Source organism: Cavia porcellus, unplaced genomic scaffold (genome assembly GCF_034190915.1).
Source record: "Cavia porcellus strain 051 isolate PalLab524CR breed Dunkin Hartley unplaced genomic scaffold, mCavPor4.1 scaffold_26, whole genome shotgun sequence".
NCBI lineage: Eukaryota > Metazoa > Chordata > Mammalia > Rodentia > Caviidae > Cavia > Cavia porcellus.
In genome coordinates, this window is record NW_026947509.1 from 8,375,623 (window position 1) to 8,384,942 (window position 9,320).

Genomic DNA, 9,320 nt, shown 5'->3' on the forward strand with positions numbered 1-9,320 from the left:
TAATGTTAAGCCAGGAAAACTCAGAATGTAAATATCAGGTGTTCTGGTAAAAACTGCCATTCTTTCCTAGTCGGACAAATGTCACCCTCTGAGGGCTGTTGGACCCCCAATGTGCTCTAAGGCTCCTTCTCACTGCTTCTGCTGGGGTCTTCTCTCTATCCTCCCTTCTTTATCCTGTCTCTGCAGTGAAAACTCACTGTCAGAGGGCACAGCATCCCTCTGAATGACACACTCAGTCCTCTTTTCCACGTGAAAGATTCTTGACAACCTGTCCTGGTTATTGACTGCGACGATGGATTGGCAGCCAGAGCACTGACAATCATCATTTCTCCTCTTACCCCCCACCTCCAGCAGCAGCCTCTCCTGCAGCTTTCCCTACCTGTGGGATCCTCTAGATGCCTCAGAGTAAGTGCTACCTTCACCCTGTCCAGGATCTGCACACATACTTGTGTGTGTGCACATACACACACATGCACATGTTGACCTGGGTTGGAGCCAAAACTGGAGACCATCATCTTTAATCCCAGTTTGGAGGTCTCAGGATGAGACTTGATTTGCACATGGGCTAGAATTCTTTATAGTAGATCTCCACCCTCAAGTCAGCACAGACCAGAATGATCCTTCCAAATCTAAGTGGGGAGAATATGACCTTGAGTATGTTCAGAGTATTTTCTCGTCCCGCTCAAACACCTTGAGTTCTTCTTCACCTGCCTTTATTCCGGTTGGCCTCTTCTATCTCACTCACACACTTTGAATTCTTTATCTGAATACCCTCATTTATCTGAAAGGCCCACATTTAATCCAAGAATCTTTCCTGGTCCCCTACTTGCAAATGTAAACGTGCCCCTCTTTTGAATGGCATCCACTGTTTTTGTGTCATTTATAATCCATTTCTGGTTGTATTCCTTTGCTGTTTCTGGTGTAACCGATGACCACAAATTTAACAGCTCCAAGTGGCACATATCATGATCTCAGGTCTGCAGGGCAGGGCAGGTTCTTTGGCTTTCTGCTTATGGCCTGTTATGGATTAAAAACTGATGGTCAGCTTAACACCAGCTGAATTAAATCAGCATGGTACTGCATATAGACAGCCCACTAAAAGAAAGTTGCCAGCACAGAGACACGAAGAAGAAAGAGCTACACATTGTGGGTTTCTCTGGGTTGCTGTTTGAAGCTGTTGGTTCTGCTGGACTCCTCATTATAACTAGCTTCCCCAAAATGAATTTTGCCATTGTCATCTGAGGAGCTTAGGACTTTGTTGCTGAGGTTCACTTTGGGGGAGCTCTGCTCTTTACACTGAGCATTTCTTCCTAGCTCTGGAGGGGAAGATGTGTGCTGTTTAATCTCCAGGACAAGTGTCCTGGCATGTACTCAACTGTTTGAGCTCAGAACCTCCATGTCACTGAGGATGGCTATAGTATTCTTCAGGGAAGTTGTCGTCCTTAGTTTGATCATGACTTCTTGGCTCCAGTGTAGAACCCTCAACCTATGAGCACACCTCCTTCACCCAGCTGGTACAGACTTTCTGGCTTCCACCACCGACCTTTGGATCTTCCCAGCAGGGATCCATAAAAGAGACTGGCATGAGTCCTTCTCATGGGCTCTGGATCTCCAGCTGGACTCATGGGAGGCATTGTCATGGGCTCTAGGTCTTCATCTGGACTCATGCAGGACATTGCTGTGGGATTCAGGCCTTTGGCTGAATATTTTGCATCTTTAGTGTTGTGGACAGATTTCCTGAACTTTTTGTATTTGACTCTGGGTGACTATCATAAAATAATACTACAAATTCTGTGTTCTGATTATAATTGTTCTCCTTACAACCCTTGACCACAACAAGGCCTCACTGGACAGCAGGCAAGTTCTCGCCTGGAACGCATGCTGTACATGGATTTCTTTCTTTCTTTCTTAGTACTGGAAATCAAGCTCAAGGTCTTGTGCTTGCCAAGCCAGTTCTGGCTGCTGAGCTACATCTCCAGCACTCACTGGATGTTGATAGAACTCAGTTTCTTCCCACGGTGTCCACAAGCTCCCCCTTTGCCCAGCCGGCAATGGCATTAAGTCCTTATGGAGCTCCAAACCTAACATCTGATGCTTCTCTCTGCAGCCTTCTGCTATCAGAAAGGAAATAACCCTGCATATAGGGGCTCATATCATTGCGTTGGGCTGGATAGCATGATCTAGAATAATCTCTGGATATCTTACTCTCTTAAGGTCTCAATTACAAGTCCAACGTTCCTATTGCCAAAGCAACACAACATAACCCTGAGCAGAATCTCCGAGGAGGAAGATCATGGGGCCAGCACTCTGCTCACCACACCTCTCAAGCAGTGCTCTCGATTCTTTGAGCTCAGAGACATGGACAGTGAACTGCGGTGGGCAGGCTTTGGTCCTCCATTGCCTATTTTACTTGGAAAAGTTTGTTTGAATTCTGTAACTGTGTCCTTCTATTGACTGTAAGCGCTAAAACAACACCTGGGGAATACTGCCTGAGTAGAGGTTCTAGTGAATCAAAGGCTCAAAGAATGAATGAAGCCAACAGATTTGCATTTTATAGCTTAGGAAGGATGTTAGCAGGGGTCTATGCCAACTGGGTATACATGAAAACACAGGGAGAAAATAGAGAGCCAAGGGCCATGAAAACAGGAACCAATGTGAGGCTGACTCTAGAGAAGGTGGCATCAGGATAAGCACCCAGCTGGTAAGACTCCTATAGCTTCAGAAAAATTTGGAGGCCTAGACACAGCAGATCCGGGACTCTCAGGGCAGAGACCTGCAAAGCAGCTCCCACTTCATCCTGCACGGCAGAGAGACTGGGAGCAAAGCTTCAGAATCCAACATTATAAGCAGTATATTCAAAAACTCTGTGTTTCTCCCCAAATCACCCTGAGGGCACCACAAGCCTTGACTTGGAGCTTATCAGTACATTCAGTACATTTTGATGAACAGGTAAGTTTGCAAATACAGAACTCATGAGTAATGAGAATTGGCTGTGTTTAATTTAAAAATTACCCCTGAAAACTCAGTTAAGAGGCAAAATTATTATGGGTCATTCAAGACTAATTCTGTACCTTATTTAAAAACAGAAATATCATTTGTCTTTATACAAAAGGAACAGAGTTCTCTGGAGAGAATGCTGGAGACTTGGGTTTGGCATTAACCATGTGGATGTCTGAAGGCCAGTGGTTACTTGTCATTTCTCTTGAGCTCCTTAGACAAATGGAGCTGTTCTGCTGTTTGATTGGCCCTGCACTATGCATTTGACCTCTCCAGTGCTTGGAGATCCTTGGATTCAGTCCAGTTCATCCCTGTTTTGGAGATGGGCCTCTTGGAAGAATTCTGTCTTCCTCCCGCCTCCTGATCAGGGGACCTGAGTTGCCTGCAATGCACCATGCTTTCCCAGCAAAGCAGCCATGGCAAAGCAGTGTCCCCAGGGTAGTGACCTACAGGGGGAGGGAAAGGAGTTTGTCCAGCTCATTGTGGATGGCATTCCCTAGTTGTGGGGTTTACCTGCTCCATTCTACAATGGAGATCGTGGTCAGGGCTCTGCCCTGCTCATGGACTTCTCAGACCAGAGTAAGACAGAGGTTGTTGGGGGAGCTAACGGACTGTTAATAAATGGTAAGATTGGAGATCCGTGCCATGTTGGAACTTAGGGTACTGGGCATCAAAGGAAACTACTCACCTCCCTGATGAGCAGCCATGGCTCAAGCGAGCAGCGGGTGACCCAGGGAGAGAACCAAGCAGCCAGCGTCTCCTGAGATCCGTGCCATGTTGGAACTTAGGGTGCTGGGCAACAAAGGAATCTGCTCACTTCCCTGGTAGGCACCCGTGAGCCTACTGGTGCATGGGCTAAGAATCAAACATCTTTCCCATCCCACCGCCCATTAGCAAATGGGAGCCAGAGGTTTGAGCATCTCTTGGGAGGTTGACCTATGCAATATAGCAACCGTGGGGGATTTCCTTCTACCATCTCTTGGAAGGCAAATATTGTTATCACTGTTTTGTTTTGTTTTGATTAGTTAATTGTATTGCTCTATTCAATACTCTGTTTTGATAGGTTTTGTAATGTTCTGTTTTTGGTTTGATTTTGCTATGTCTGATTGAAAGGGCAACCATTGTGAAGATAACAAGGTATACTGTGGTATCTATTGCTGTTACCCCGATAACCTGCTGTGAAGTTCTGTACCAATTTCACTGCATTGTCTTGATTGACTTTGTTCTGTTGTATTTTACTATCTTCAAAATAAAAAAAAATGGTGAGGTTATTACAGCATATTTGAATTCTTTACTGCTTTTATTTTCCTTTCTCCTTGTCCTGACTCAAACTTCTCACCCTTAGCAAAGCAGCTGAAATGCTGACAATACCATGGTATTATTTGGGAATGACTGAAGAAAAATCTGAATGAACATAAACCTTTTTCTTTTCTTGTCTTTTCTTTCTCTTTTATTGTACCCGTAAGTAATGAGTCTTGCCCTGGTCTTGACTTCTTTTCTCTTATTTGTCAGGAACTGAGATCTTTGTCTTGTAAGTTCCCAGTAGTGCTCTCTGGGCCACAACATTTCATAAATAATTATTCAAATGAGACAACCGCCAAATGAGTACTTCTTAACTGCCCCACGGTGTGAAGACCCTCATGCTGCAGAAGATAGAAAAGGTCAGCTTGAAGACATCCTGTACATAAAGGATGCCCTGATAAAAGCTGCAAAGCTTCCTCCCTGCCAACAAATTTCATTCTTTAGAAAAGGATTCAGGAAATAGCCAACTACTCAAGCAATGCATTTGGTGCCTAGAGCATGCTGGTGACTTTGTAATGTTGTTTTGTGGGGCCAAGTAGAGACCCAAACCACAAGCCTACCCATTCAGGTAGCATCTAGGACATTCTGGGCCTGTGCATGAAGCATAAGCTTTGAAACCAGACAGACCTGGCCTTGAATCTCAAGTTTCAGATTCACTAAGCTCAGAGTCTAAGATCAGTCTCTTAACCTATTTGAGCTGAGGCTCGTTTGTCTATCAAGTAAAGTGCCCCAGCTCTTTTGCAGGGGTGGTTGACAACAGTTTTGCTTGTAAGTATTCTGGCACTGTGACCAGCACATAGGGGGTGGCCCCAGAAGCAACGGGCTCCTCTTTTCATAGCCACCCATGCACTTTTCAGACAAATTTATCATTATTCACCTGCTGTATACTGTACAACAGGTCCTCAACCAGCTGCTGGGGACAAACAGAATAATACAAACTTTCTACCCTGAAGCAGGTTGCAGCCCACTGCATTTAACCAAACACAACCAATGTCTTGGCCATTGCAAATCAAATAAAACTTTATTCAGGAGGAATAATCTTCACAAAGCCCATTTCAGTATGACCCATTTAAATCTCCTCTCCACAGAGACCTCATCTTGACCACAGCTATGCAGTGCATTCATTTGTTTTCCCACTGAGATTTTTTTTCTGAAAAATTGACTGAATTCTGCCAGAAGGAATTTATGACAGGTTGTAAGTTTAGTTATGTTCATTCATTAACATGATTAGAGCTCTGAACAAACTTACTGACACGACCAGAACCACTGAGTAACACGTAGTCAAGTCACAGACTGACACACCTCCTTCTCGCAGCCCTCTAAACTCTGGGGAAGACAAATGCCAAGTCCATCTTGAGTCCTTGAAATAGTTCTAAGAGACCTGACTGGAGGTTGCCACTAAAAATTCCTGGCTGGAGTGGTTCATACTTTAAGAATGGTTCTTATGTCCCTTGGAACATAAACTGAATCTCCTTAAAATACTCTTCACTTTAACATAATGAGGGAATGAAACAGTTTGATTTGAGGAATATGGATTTGATTTGGTGAATATGGATTTAATTTGGTGAATGTGGATTTGATTTAGCTGGCTTCTCTTACAAACAAGGATCTGAATTGTGGACTTGTGAAGGCCAATAAGAGATGACCAGTTGAGAAGAAACTAAGCTGAATCGCTTTTCTTCAGGATTACCCTTCTCCAGGTAAATTTCTTTCTTCCTCAATTGATTTGTGCAAATTAATGGTCAGGAAACTAGGTGTATGTGTGTGAAGCAATGTTTCCAAGGAAAGACTGCAGGATCTGAAATGCTGTTGTGACTCTTTAAGGTAAGAGTTAATCATCTTTCTCTAGGAAAAGCATGTTGAAAGAAGCCTCAGTAAAGTGCTTAGTTTTCATTTGTTTATTTATCTTAGTCACAGAAAACCTTTCATGAACATTATAAATATTTAGCCAGTTTTTCCAACTAAAAACTGGACAGCCTTTAGTTAACATAATATTGTTGGAAACTTGACTCAAAAGAATTTCCCTCACAGATTTTCCGATAACCAAGGCTAGGGCAGATATCTCACAGATACAAGCCACACCACTGATCTTGTCTACTACGGCCTGCCACCAATATTGGCCTCTTGGGGAAGTACTGGACCCAGGGGACCAAAATTTCCCCTATATAATTGTGTTTCATATTTCCTGGCCCTAAGAAGTTTAAGTTCTTCAGAGTCTGATGCAGTTGGGTTTGAGTCCTGTCCTCTGCCAGCTTGTTAATAATCAAATCGACTTCAGCTTGCTTCTATCCTTTAGTTTCTGCCTCTGCAAAAATGACCCAAATAATTGTGTCTTTCACAGATATTTTCTCTAAATTTAATTAGCATGAGTTAAAAAAAAAAACATTGAGCATCCAAGGACACTTACAAAAGGTTAGCAAATATTATTGGGGTGGACTGTCAACAACCCCTTGATACCCATATGATAAGTTAAGCTGTTGGATTTCCAGGTCTAATAATGAATCTGGGTCTCTTGCTTACCTCTTGTGTTTTCTTTGCTGCTGATGAGGTAAATCCTTTTTATGGACCACAAGCTTAACCACCTTTGCAAAGCAAAAATTTTTAACTGCAAAAATATGTGTTTTTTGAGGACTTCCGGGAGAACATGGCGGACAGATAACAGCAACTACCGGAGGCTCTCTGAAAACTAGGCTCAGAAGCCAGGTATGGTGCGGACTAAAGAGACATAAGCAGGTGGAGTTATGCTCTGCTGACTCAGGAACGAACTCGGCTGAGAGAAACCAACTTGGAATGCAGTCCTGGTGCTAAAACAGGAACAGAAAAGCCTCGCTGCTGAGGCTGGACCCCACGCCATTTGGGTTTCCCGCCGCGCGGTGGCTGGCTGCCTCTACATCGGCTCGGCAAGGAGAGAGACGCACGGAAACTCTGAGAACGGGAGTCTGTGAACGGAGTCGAAAACAGGACAGGCAGGGAGGCATGTTCTGACTTGTGGCGAGGTGAGTGAGAGAAACTGACACTCCACCACAGTTTGACTCCAGCGGACTTTCTGGGCCCGGGCAGTCCTGCGGGAGCAGGGCGCGCTGGCGACTCCAGCCACACATTCCCCTGTCGGGCGGGATTGGTGAAAAGTGCCTGGCCTGCGTGACGCTGCCGGCGGACCCCGTAGGCTGGCCCAACCCAGATCCCAGAGCCTGACGGAGGGCCGGGAGGGGCGGGCCCCCGCGTAGGCTGTCTGGTGCGCAGCGGTGAGTGGGAACACCTAACCGGCGCAATTCGATCAGGCTGTGGCTGACAGAGAGAGAAGCTAGGCCTCTCATATAAGCTTGCATATATAAGGAACAGAGAATATGGGAAGAGGCAGCAACAAGAAAGGCTCCTTGGCCCCCAATTCTGAGAAACAGGCAATAACAGACACCGCACCATTACACATAAGGCGCCATATAGAGAGCCTCATAGACCAATTCAGGAATGAAGTTATCAACGACCTGAAGCTAGAAGTATGCAAAATAGTTAGAGAAATACTAAGCACCACCCAAGAAAAAACAGATGGTGGAATGGAAGAACAGAAAAAGAGGGGAGAAGTGTTTGATGGAGAAAACAGGGAAAGCATAGAATACGTGAAGCAGGTTCAAAGGGACTACCAAGAAACTAAGAAGTCTATCGAAGACTGGCATAACAGCTTGAAAGAAACTAAGGACAGACTATCTGAACTGGAGGGCAGAATTATAATATGGGAGAATGAAATGAAAAACTTCTTAAAAATAACAAAGAAACAAACAGCAATAATACAAAGACAAGAAGATGATAAGAGGAGCCATAACTTAAGGATTAAGAACATAAAAGAAGAAGTAGGGACACAAACAAATGAACTACAAAAGCTACTCACAGAAATAATCCAGGAGAATTTTCCTAATTTAGCAAAAGGTAAAGATACTCAGATGTATGAGGCATACAGGACCCCAGCCACCTACAACCCTAACAGAGCAACACCCAGGCATATAATAATAAAAATTCCAGAAATTCAATACAAGAACAGAATATTAAAAGCTGTCAGAGACAAGAAGCAGACCACTTACAAGGGAGCACCCATCAGAATTACAGCAGATTTCTCTGCACAAACCATCAAATCACGAAGAGCTTGGGGGGAAATAATTCAAGCTTTGAAAGATAATAATCTCCAGCCAAGATTGAGATATCCTGCACAACTGTCCCTCGAAATTGATGGAAAAACAAGGTGCTTCCAGGATAAAGAGGAACTGGGGGAATTTGCAACCACCAATTCAACTCTACAGAGAGTATTGCAGGATATTCTAAAAAAAGAAAAATACAAAGAATCCAGAAATAATGGAGGCCACAACGAATGGAGCAGAGAACAAAGTGAAGAAGACAAACTGACAGCTACTGACAGAATAAGAGCTCAACAGAAATGAGGCAGAGAAGATTGGATGATAGGAACAGCTATTTTGGAGAAAATGACATCTTAATAGGTAATACTGATTTAGTATCATCTTGTTTTGAAGTCTCATCTAGCTTTTGTCCTTCTGTCTCCAATGGTCCAAATAGGTTGTATCTTACTGGATTTTATTATGTATGATAGTATAAGCAAAAACCTTTTAAAGACAAGGAGATTATACAGAAACCATTGTTCATTTTCTGTTAGTCGATTCTAAATACTCTGTAATGCTGTCATTCTCTTGAATGGTTTTACATTGTTTTGATATACTTAATGCTACAGTATACGAAGTTGTACTCAAGGATTTCAAGGAAAGAGATAATATGGTAACTACTTTTAGGTCAGGATTATCTGGTGGTGAAACACTATTCTGCTTAAATGGTTATGTTTTGATCTGTGCTGTTTCGTTGTTATGCCCTCTTTTATCTCAATCTCCACTCCATTATTTACTTTTTTATTTTTATCCTTTTAATTAAGGGAAAAAATAGCAGGATATATTATAGTAACCCACTTTGACTTTCCATTACCTCGATTTAAAGCCCTGTATTACTCTCACCATCTGGTTTTT